Source organism: Notothenia rossii (genome assembly GCF_949606895.1).
Source record: "Notothenia rossii genome assembly, chromosome: 7".
NCBI classification, from domain to species: domain Eukaryota; kingdom Metazoa; phylum Chordata; class Actinopteri; order Perciformes; family Nototheniidae; genus Notothenia; species Notothenia rossii.
The window spans coordinates 78,678,266-78,688,486 of NC_136905.1; the positions used below are offsets into that span (position 1 = coordinate 78,678,266).

A 10,221-nucleotide genomic window follows, 5' to 3' on the forward strand; every position below is an offset into this window, starting at 1 on the left:
CCTACACCCTCTGCTGTATCTCCTAACATCTGAAATACCTTGATAATCTCCACTGTCCAACAGGGAGTGGTGAGCGTTGTTAAAGCATGAAGTGAGCGCTCCAGAGGCCAGCAGATGCCTTGTGTCAGGTTGCCTAAACAAGATAAAACACTTTCATCCATCATGCTGCTGAACCGCGAGCTTTAGGCCCTCTTATCCGGCTCAAGGCACCTTGTTGAAGCAAAGACATGTTCAGGGCGCCAACCTTGATATTACCTCATTGGAGATAAATCATGACTGTATACTGAGCTCTACAAATACACTCTATGCCTTTCTTTACTTCTCGTTGACCTTTGGAGAAAGGTTTCAACATTATTATTGCAAAACTCTTCAGCCTCTAATCACGTCAAAGTATTGAAAGCTTTAGCAGAAGGCAGTTTTAATCTCACATGACAGCAACGTGATGGAAGCTGTTGATTCACAGGATCAACAGCCTGTGGCTCAACTCCATTAAGACATTGAGTCAAAGATCGAAAAAAGTTAAGCTCCTGAGTTTTCACCCCAGGGTATGATACTTGTCTAATTTCACAATTTTCAATGTTGACCTTAAGGTGCAAATTCACTGAAAAAACGGAATCGTTGACTTTATTTAAAAGGTCTCCTATTATACTGTTTTTCATCAATATATTACAGGTCTCAGATATATACAAAACATGTCTCTAAAGTTTTTGACTCCAAACACCAAACAGATCATTGCAGCATTACCCATAATCCCCTCTGTTTCAGCCCTGTTTCCAAAGTGCAGATTCTCTGTCGGTTACAGATGAAAATAAGGAGCCCCTTCCCACGCCCCTCTGAGAGATATTTGGTTAAAAAGAACACAATGGTGCTCTAGGAGGAGATTCAGGTGATAAGGTGGGGGGGGGGGGGTTACCTTGGTTGGTGATTGGCTAATGGTTACACGAGCCCAAAAAATCGTTATGACATCATAAAGTGGCCAAAATCTGATCAGCTCATTTTCAGACAGGTTTTTATAGAAATGGATCAGGACAAAAAGAGAGAGAATCTTTTTTCCTGAAACTTTCATAATGTCTTTCCACAGAGGGGACACATGTTGATGTAGAAGAGACATGAAGAAGTGGGTTTTGCAGAATAGGTGACCTTTAAGTGTATTACAGATTTCTCATAACTGTATAAGAATAGTTGAAAGCAATAATAATATTAGGTTCCATTTAAAATGACTGCTTTCAAGTAACCTAATACAGTCATGTGAAATCTGTTGACAGAATACGCTCAGTGTTGTACGTCAATATTGACGTCATCGTTCAATAGCAGAGACGACATTGTGACGGTTTTTCGGAGGTATTTCAATTTTTAACCCGTGGTGAGTCATGCAGCGAGAAGAGAAAGTTGCCCACAGTGGAAGCTCCAGTACTGTATCGGTCCCACCTACAGATCTGCCCTTTGTCGCCACAGCTGCACATTCTCTGTTTCCTTACCTGCTAACTCGGTTCCATTCACAAAGTAGACTCAGTAGAAACACTAAAGCTCGATTGTTCGGACTTTTAGCCGACGTGGATGATCAAAGCAGGTAGAGGTGAACTTCCAAGGGGCCTGGAAACAGCTGTGGAGTTTATATCAAAATAATGGTAAATGATTGAGGTCACCATATTAAACGTACTCATAGTTTTACCCCCTTAGGGATGGTGCTCATGTGGAACTCATTTTCATCCTCCTCTTCATAATATCCTTGATTTTATTGGATTGAGTCGACTCGCGTGTTGGCGTTGTCAAAAGATCTGAATGAGTGTCTCACATAGAAATTGACCGCATCCTGCTCCTAAGCCAGCATGAAAGCAGGGTAAAAATGTTTTTTTTTCTGGTATGAAAGCCGCGTTATTAGCATCAAAAGCTCATTTTGTGACTCTTATTACAAATCAATTTCTAGCTGGGAAGCCTGCAGTGAGTTTTATTAACTTTGGATCACACTTGCACCGTAGCTGTTGCAGCAAAGAGTGGAGAAAAAACACAGGCCTTTGATGCATGTGCACGGCTGGTAAAGCACTTAAAGCTCTGTATTATGATAACAAAAGTTAAAAATGAAGATTTGAGTTTAACGGTGTACATATAGTTCCTTTCGACGGCATTTGGACCGTCCCTCGCTCTGAGTGTGGACTTTGAGCGCTTCAACGGAGTAAACACTGTTAACAGACACTTGGAAGGTTTCAATGAGGAGAAAGGGGGATTGTTTGGGTGTATTTTGGCAGCGGTTTTGGCGTACACTTGTACTGGTAATGGTATGAAAGTGGGGGCTGTCGGTTTGGGATTTTTGGTAAATGCACCATTATTTATGAGTCGGGTGGGCTGAGCAGGACAATAAACTTTCGTTTCTGGGAAAGCCATTGCATTTTACTAGACTTTCTAGAACCTATAAGAGTAAGGCAAGGCAAGGCAAGAAAAAAAAGACAAACCAGAAAGTATTTAACAAGTGCAAAAAGTGTTTCCATATTCAGCTGCTCCCCTGGGTTGACAGTCACGTGCGACCGATGTGACACTCAAGAGTGCTGACTGGAAACACCCACAAGTGCTGTGTACGTTTTGATGTTAATGACATTGAACCACAGACTAAACGTAAAAAAAAAAGAAATGCACTGCATAATTTATAATACTGCTTGCTTGTTAAATCTCCAGGCACTCTATTTGCTGGTCAAATCACAATAAACATCTGCTTTTACATGTCATTTGATCTCTTTTTCATGAGCTCAACATCAATTGGACCTTTGTTTTAGGGGTTCTTCTAGAATTGAGTGACACTACATTGAAATAAGACATGATCATTCGGTTGCAAGAAGAAAAGGACATTTGAAACAGTACAACCGTGTGTAACAATCTGTATTTCATGCAGGACTCCATCTTTTCAAGTCTGTAGAACATGAAATGCTGACTGATGTCTTCATCGAATAAGTCAAGCTAAATCTACTATTATATTGCTAATGCTAGGTTGAAATGGTTCAAAGTGAGGTGTTTGAACCGAAGCATGTTGAACCACCATGTTGGTGGGAAAGGGGGAGTAGATTATTTGTGTCAGAAAGAATGAGACCCAGCACTGTTAAAGGCTCAACAATGGTCTAATTGACTTGTTAAGAAGGCAGTGGTTTGGTCTGGACCTGTAGATGCTTCAACATTTTTGGCAGACAGGATATTGGACCCCTGTGTGGTATATGCCTGAAGGATAATCCCCATTGTCCTGTTGGATAGTAACGGCTGGAGCCCAGGAACTGCTCCGGACTGGATGTTAAACCCTGGCAGCAGAAAATTACAGCTTTGGCCAGGAAAGTCAACCAAATGGGCTGATTCTTCTCATTCAACCCAAAGAACTCCACACAGCTGCACCTTCATTCCCTGCCAGGGAAGAAGACAGTCTGAAAGAGGGAGAGGAGAAAGAGAGACGGAGTGGGGAACAGTTGGGGGCTTTTGGACTGGACCAGTCTCAAAGAACAAGAGGGTTGTTTTCTTTACAAAAACAGAAGAAAAGAAGCGGCCTCATCTTGGACATCAGATTCTATTTTGGGGTTGTGGGCAATCACACAAAATCCCTCGGTTATTTTCTTTGCGTAATTGGGAGCGCTTTTGCCAAATTACAATCAAAGCGGGGAGATGGTGATGTGTTCAGGCCCCTGTAGGAACGTGAAATGCTGTGAGTCTTGTCTCTATTCCTCAGAGGAAATATTTCTGCCAAAGGCTCCTTGATCTTTATCCACATAGCTTGAGTTTTACTCATTTCCTCATCGTTTTTCCATTAAAGTGAACACGGACACACTTCACGAGCTCATGTGACTCTCTGGGAGTTGCGGCAGGTCACAAAGAAGAAAAGAGCAGAAGTTATACGAACGTTTCATCTCAGGAAGACAGGCAGAGGTGCAGTTTAACAGATGAATGATCTGCTGCTGCAGCAGAAACACCTGTTGCTCTCTGAGTTCACCACAACACCCACATACTGCTGTTCTGCAGCTACACTGCCTGCTTTACCATAAGCTAAGGTCAATGCAACAAAAGAAAACACATTAAGAGAGACAAGTACAGAGTGAACCCTGAAGATATTCCACAATTTGAAGATATATTTACTGATCAAGGGGGAGGGGGATTAGTTTGTGGCCAAAAAGGTTGACACATACACAGTGAAAAACAGGGAAAGTAAAAACAATACGGCACACACTCGATACCAGTGCCAGCGTTGAAGGTGTCAAACCACACAGGAAAACACACTATAGAAACAGAAAACATAACAAGATAAAGACACAAAACCAAATACCGAGAGAGCCAACAAATATAGAAATGTGCTGACAATTGAAAAAACATAACGAAAAACCGAGACAGGCAGCATAAACTAATAACACACCACATACAGAAGCTCAACCGAAAAACAGAAAAGGCTTCAAATCTGAAAACATAGCATGTGTGTTGTCAAATTGATGAATTATTTATTTGCAGCATTTCTTTCTAAATGCTGAGCATGTGTTGTTTGTATTTTTCAACTTAGGTTTCATTCAATTGCAGCAGTGCGTTGACTTCGCAAGGCCCCCCTGAAGCTAACACTAACCAGCAATACCTTCATGGAGAGTGGTAATGGAAAACAATAGATGTCCTGCAGTGTGTTCATCCTGTGATCTGCAGATCATTTGAAGCATTCTACTGGCAATAAAGACAGGCATCAAACTAGCCGTGGTAACGATAAAAGCACGTTTCTTCCCAATAAATCATCACACGCCTAGGAATTTGAAATCAGCACATGTTCTGGGTCGACTGAGGACTCACAAACAACAGATCCTATTCTCACTGCTGAACATCACTTTAATTAAAACCACACTACCGTTAATCCACGCACCATCAAGTGCTAATTTCCAATTGTTTCATTCACGATAGGGGAGCTGTTGTCGAACGGAAAATGCAAACCATGTCAGAATGTGTCTTCTTCTCCAACAGCATCTGGAGGAATATCAATAACTGGAGAGAAGAAAACGTCCAATCCAATAAATCAGCGAAGGGTAAAGTGTGAGAAAAGTGGGCAGGGTCGCACGGGCGGTTGGCTTTGTGTATTGTCCAGAGCCGGACACATGGACGGTGTAATTCAAGTCCAGGAGTGACCACACAGGGCCAGTTGTGAGGTCTGAGAGAGCTGCAGAATGGAGACAGATGGGGCAGGATTTTTCGGTGAGAGAATGCTTTCCACTGTTCCTACGCCATACAAAGCCCATTGATTTTCTTCCCCTGCGTTGAGTGAGGAGCTGAGGAATATCTCGTTTCAGTGTCCGCCGCATGGTCATGACACCTGGACCAGGGTCAGGGCTGTCCGGTCCCCCAGCGGAGGCACGCTGAGCCCAGGGGGGGAGTGGACACAACAAGCAGTAGATTCCTCCCTGTGTCCTTTAAACCCTTCCCTACCAGAAGTGAGTGTGCACTTGCGTATCATCAGTGCGCTGCATTGTGTGTCATATATCTGTGTTCATCGTCTCTTTTCTATAGCTCGATGGCTTTGACCTTTACCGCGACCTCTGGTGTGCCAGTGGAAAACCAAACTCTCCCTTCCCATGAGCCCTCTGGACAGACAGAGATTGTTCCTCAGGAAACGCAGGTCAGGAAGTCAGAGGAGGAAGCTGGCCTTTCGTTCTAAATACAACCCTCCTCTAGAGAATCGGACAGTTAATCTCCTTTAAACCCCCACACTCTTTTGTTTTGTTTGCTACATTCACAACCAAATATCATATTTAATACTCGGTTTTGCTGCGAAATTGGCCATGACAGGGGCTTTCATTTCCAAAATGGAGTTGGTTTTGATCGTGATTGTAATGCCGTGACGTGTCGAAGCAATCCAAATGAGCCGAGCCGAGCATTGATGATCCCACCCAGTGTGAGCGGAGGGGCAGTGGAAGTGGAGAGGATGGGCACGCTGGAGCGAGTCATGGGAACGACATCAGCAAGAGCAGCTGGCGGTTCACCACTAACAATGCTGTGGCTACTCTTATGGACAATTAATCGCTTCTAGTTCTCATTTTGTTCCCTCGTTCCCTCACCCCGTGCTCTGAGGCTAGTTTCACCCTACAAGATGACCACAGTCCTCCCATATGAAACTGGCAAACATACCATGAGACATGAAAGGGGGCGATCATGGATGCCCTGGCTGTCAAAGCTTACAAGAACCGGATCACGCAAATTGGGATGTTGGGAAGAGAATGTAAACAGAGAGGAAACCCCACGTGGTGTTAATGCGAGCGTGGGCCGACAAAGTACAACATATTTATGAAAGCTTGTTTAACTTGACTCTCCTTGACCTCTCATTGCTCAACTATCTGCCCTGACAGTATTAAGAAAGACGTGCTCACATGCTGGGAAAAAATGGGAAGTTATCGCAGGGTTATGTAATCTATGGCTTATAATAGGACAGTTTCTGTATCATATCATGCTTCCAGTGGTCAAATGTTAATGTGGTGAAGTAATGTTTGTAAGAAAAAAATATAGGCTCTTGGACCTAACTCAAGTATTTCCATATTAAGTCTTTTTGTACTTAATGTTGGACTACTTTAATTTCACATTTTGAACCTTTATTTTGTGATCTGGCCAAGAAGGCAGCAAATCACATGTACAATAAAAAACGGTATATCTTAGGTCACTTTGAATCCTAAGATTTTAATGACATATCAACTAAATGTTTATCGGTTAAACTCCCTGTATTTAAAGTTTTAAAATCAGCTTAACCTCAAACAACTACATCAACTAAATATGTAAAGATTTTTGTACCAATGATGAAATTATTTGATTATATAACACTCAACAGAATTTTCCTTTAATTAAAGTACTTTAACTTTACACATCTTAAGCATTCATAAGCAAACATTCAAAACATTGCTGATAACACTCTGTACTTACCCTTATTCTGTATTCAGGACGTTAGCCTGTAACAAAGTATTTTTACATTCTGGCAATACTACCTGTGCTTAAGACATAAAACTGTTTTTATCACAAGGGAAATGATAGTGCAGCAGTAACATGATAGGAAACAGATTGCAGATTGCAGAATTAGGAAAGAGTAAAAAGATAAACAAAATATAAACAGTAAAGAAAAGTAAAATATATAGACTACATTAAAGTATCCAATCACTGGGTGCTCGCTTGTGATTGAAATGAATAACTTTGTTATATTTTCACTCTAATGTAAAAGATGAAAAACACATTATAGTGAGTGTGTGTGTGTGTGTGTGTGTGTGTGTGTGTGTGTGTGTGTGTGTGTGTGTGTGTGTGTGTGTGTGTGTGTGTGTGTGTGTGTGTGTGTGTGTGTGTGTGTCAGTAGAATTCATCCAAAAAGTCCCCAGAATACACATGATGTACCCTGAGGCATTAAGAAATACTACTTATTTCTTTTCAAATGTCCTTCACTGAGCCTGTGGTCACTAAGTGGGATGTGGTGGAGCACAGCGGGACATTACCCCACAACTAGTCTGAGCATTTGTGTTTTTGTGTAGCTGATAAGTCTCTTTGCTTCACACAAGGCCATAAAGTTAGTGTGTCAGTGGAAAGGCTGATTAAACAATGCAAAGGCTTGTGCTGAGTCCTAATTCAGCTCAAAGCCACACGAGGAAAGAGCTGAGTTTGACTGTGCTGACTTAAGTGTCTAATCTCACAATTCTGATTAGCTAAATGCATGCTTTGGAGAAGTAATGAGATATTACAGTAAAAAGAGAAGGGAGTAGGAAATGCTGCAACAAGAGGAAAGGGGAAAACCCGCCCTCTGTTGGCGTTAATGTGGAACTACAGTAAACTGTTGCTTCAACACACTGTCACCACGGACAACTTCCAACTTGCTGAGATTCCCCATGACTTCTTTCTTCTCCTGTTCGGGGAGATAAAATATTTAACATCCAGGCATCCCACTTAAATGTTATCAGTGACCTCAAGCCTCTTCCTCCCTTGTAAGGAGGGGGTCATCGGCGCAGGAGGCAGGAATCAGCCATGCAGCAAGGGCTGAGGAGTGACTGACTGCAGCAACAACACACACTGATGAGCCAGGGGAGGACAGCTCTGACCTCGAGGAGCACAAATCCTTAGAAATTAAGTCTCAGGAGAGAGAGCTCCACTCTTTAACAGTGAGAGGGACATCCTGCGGGAGGAGAGCAGAGATATAGCTTGGTTCTTTTTGTGTTTTTAACTTGGGAAGTGGAATAAAGGGTAAGGAAAACCTCATAAATATTCCTCAAAAAATCAGTCACATTTTTGGATGAGTCAATCAAGAAACCAAAAATCTGTATTTACTTTGATAGTTGGTTTATTAATTTCAGTCATTTTCAAGCAAAAAAAAAGCCGGAACAATCTTAACTTCTAACTTTTCATTCGTGGGAATTAACTTCTTTTCTTTTGTTCCTGAACATATTTGGATTTTTTTCTATCGTTGATTGTGCACCAATCACCTTAGGACAAGAAGGGTTTGCATCGCAGTCAGCAAATCCCAAATATACGGATGCATTTCAACATACATAATTTCTGAACAAAACAAAAATGTGCCGATATTTGCCAGGCACTGTGTGAAAAATGATGTCGTATAGTGTCTGCATGTTTTAAACAGGAACACATCTGACAATATCCCCTGAGACATTTTCATTTGGCAGGAAACAGGTGCCTCCTCTTAAACCTGGAAGGATGACTCCTCCGCACAATATCAGGCAGGCACGATACATCTGAGAGTATTAAAGTAAACAACTGCAGTGTGGGGGCTTCTTGAGGTTAAGAAGACATTTCGTATCATGTTTTTTGTGTCCTGCACCCTGACCTTGTAGAGTTCAAATGTGTACTTGGATCACATCAAGGCTCTCTATTCGACTTAAATAGCTCTTATGATCTTTAATGTGTGACATGTCTTTAAGACCTTTTACAACAAACAGGAAAGTTCTTTGCTTCAAATAAAAAATGGTTATTCCCCTTCTACATCCCTGCTGTAGTTGCTCCTCAGAGGATCAATCCGATCTACTAAATCAATCAGTGACAGGGCCTTTGAACTGCAGACGTGATTTCCAGCGAGTCTGTCATCCCACCATGTCGTCTGTGAAAACACTCGGGGGGTGGGGGGGGGGGGGAGAGATTACACCAAACAGCCCCGGCTCGTAAAACTCTTTTTATGTTAAAACACACCCTCGCTCTTTGCTGTGACAGGGTCCAGAATATCTCAGAAAGATACATCTACTTGGGAGCCTAACATTAGCTCCTCTAAGGTCAGACTTGGATCAGAAATGTTTGAAATGAAAGTGCTGTTTTTGGCCTCTTTCTAACTCGGCTAAATTCAACTTTTCACTACAAAAACAACTTCCCCTGCCTCCTTCACGTCTGCTGTTGAGACAAAGCTCTCCACCCCCTGTGCTGCTCCTGTATAGGCTAAGAAGAGGAAGGGAAAAGGGAATGTTTTGCCTCTTTCTCTCTCCCCACCCCTCTTCCCTCACCTCCCTGGGGCAGCGCTCTGTAGTAATAAACGTCCCCCATAAATCTCCCCCTCACGCCATCATCCCCTCCTCCAACTACTTTTTTTTTTTCGTTAACAGCTTCTTTTCTTCTCCCCCCAACCCTGCCTTTCTTTCACCTCCTCTCTTTTCTATTGCAACCCAACCCTGACATTGACTCTGCACATGGCCCATGGCTGCTCTGTCATGGATTCAGAGAGAAGGAGGGAGAGAGGGAGCACAATAGACTTTGTATATGTGAAACCAGTTCTTTCATATGTTTCTGCAAACATCATTGTCACTGGCTGTGGTTGAATCTGGTGAGCTCACTCGTATATCAGGTTATCGCCTACCTGATGGAATGACACATCCCTGCACATAATCAGAAGAGTTCACACCAGCTGGTGAGGAAGAGGAGCTGTAATAGAAACAGTAGGAGAATAAACGTTTTAACAGGAAAATAGCGGTGGTCGGGAAAGAGTTAAAAGGCAGCCTGAATTCACCGGAAAGTCCCACAAGTGACGTTACAGTCCAGCAATTAAGAGTAAATTAATTACAGAGTGGATGGTAGCTGAAACCCTGAGGACAGTGAAGCGCCTCCCAGTAAACAACTCCAGGCTGCTTGAGTAACAGACTTCTATTAAAGAAAAGACGGAAATCAAGTTGTAACCTACTTTTTGCTACTGGTTTTTAAGATCTACTGATAGTAAATTAGTTGTATTTCCTTTGTCAATAAAGTTAGGACACGATACCTCTAAAAAAA

General features: G+C 42.3%; 1 protein-coding gene across 7 annotated transcripts in view; it reads right to left on the minus strand.

Annotated features, from left to right (window-relative positions):
- The window catches only part of plekhh1 (pleckstrin homology domain containing, family H (with MyTH4 domain) member 1), a 168,726-nt gene that overhangs the window by 106,337 nt on the left and 52,168 nt on the right, over nucleotides 1-10,221 (minus strand). For 4 of the 7 annotated variants that reach the window (XM_079692021.1, XM_079692025.1, XM_079692019.1 and 1 more), the window contains one exon: nucleotides 9,812-9,876. The exons of the other annotated variants lie outside the window; for them this stretch is intronic. The gene's annotated coding sequence lies outside the window, so the exon portion shown is untranslated. The remainder of the gene's footprint in view (nucleotides 1-9,811; nucleotides 9,877-10,221) is intronic. 7 annotated transcript variants of the gene reach the window in all.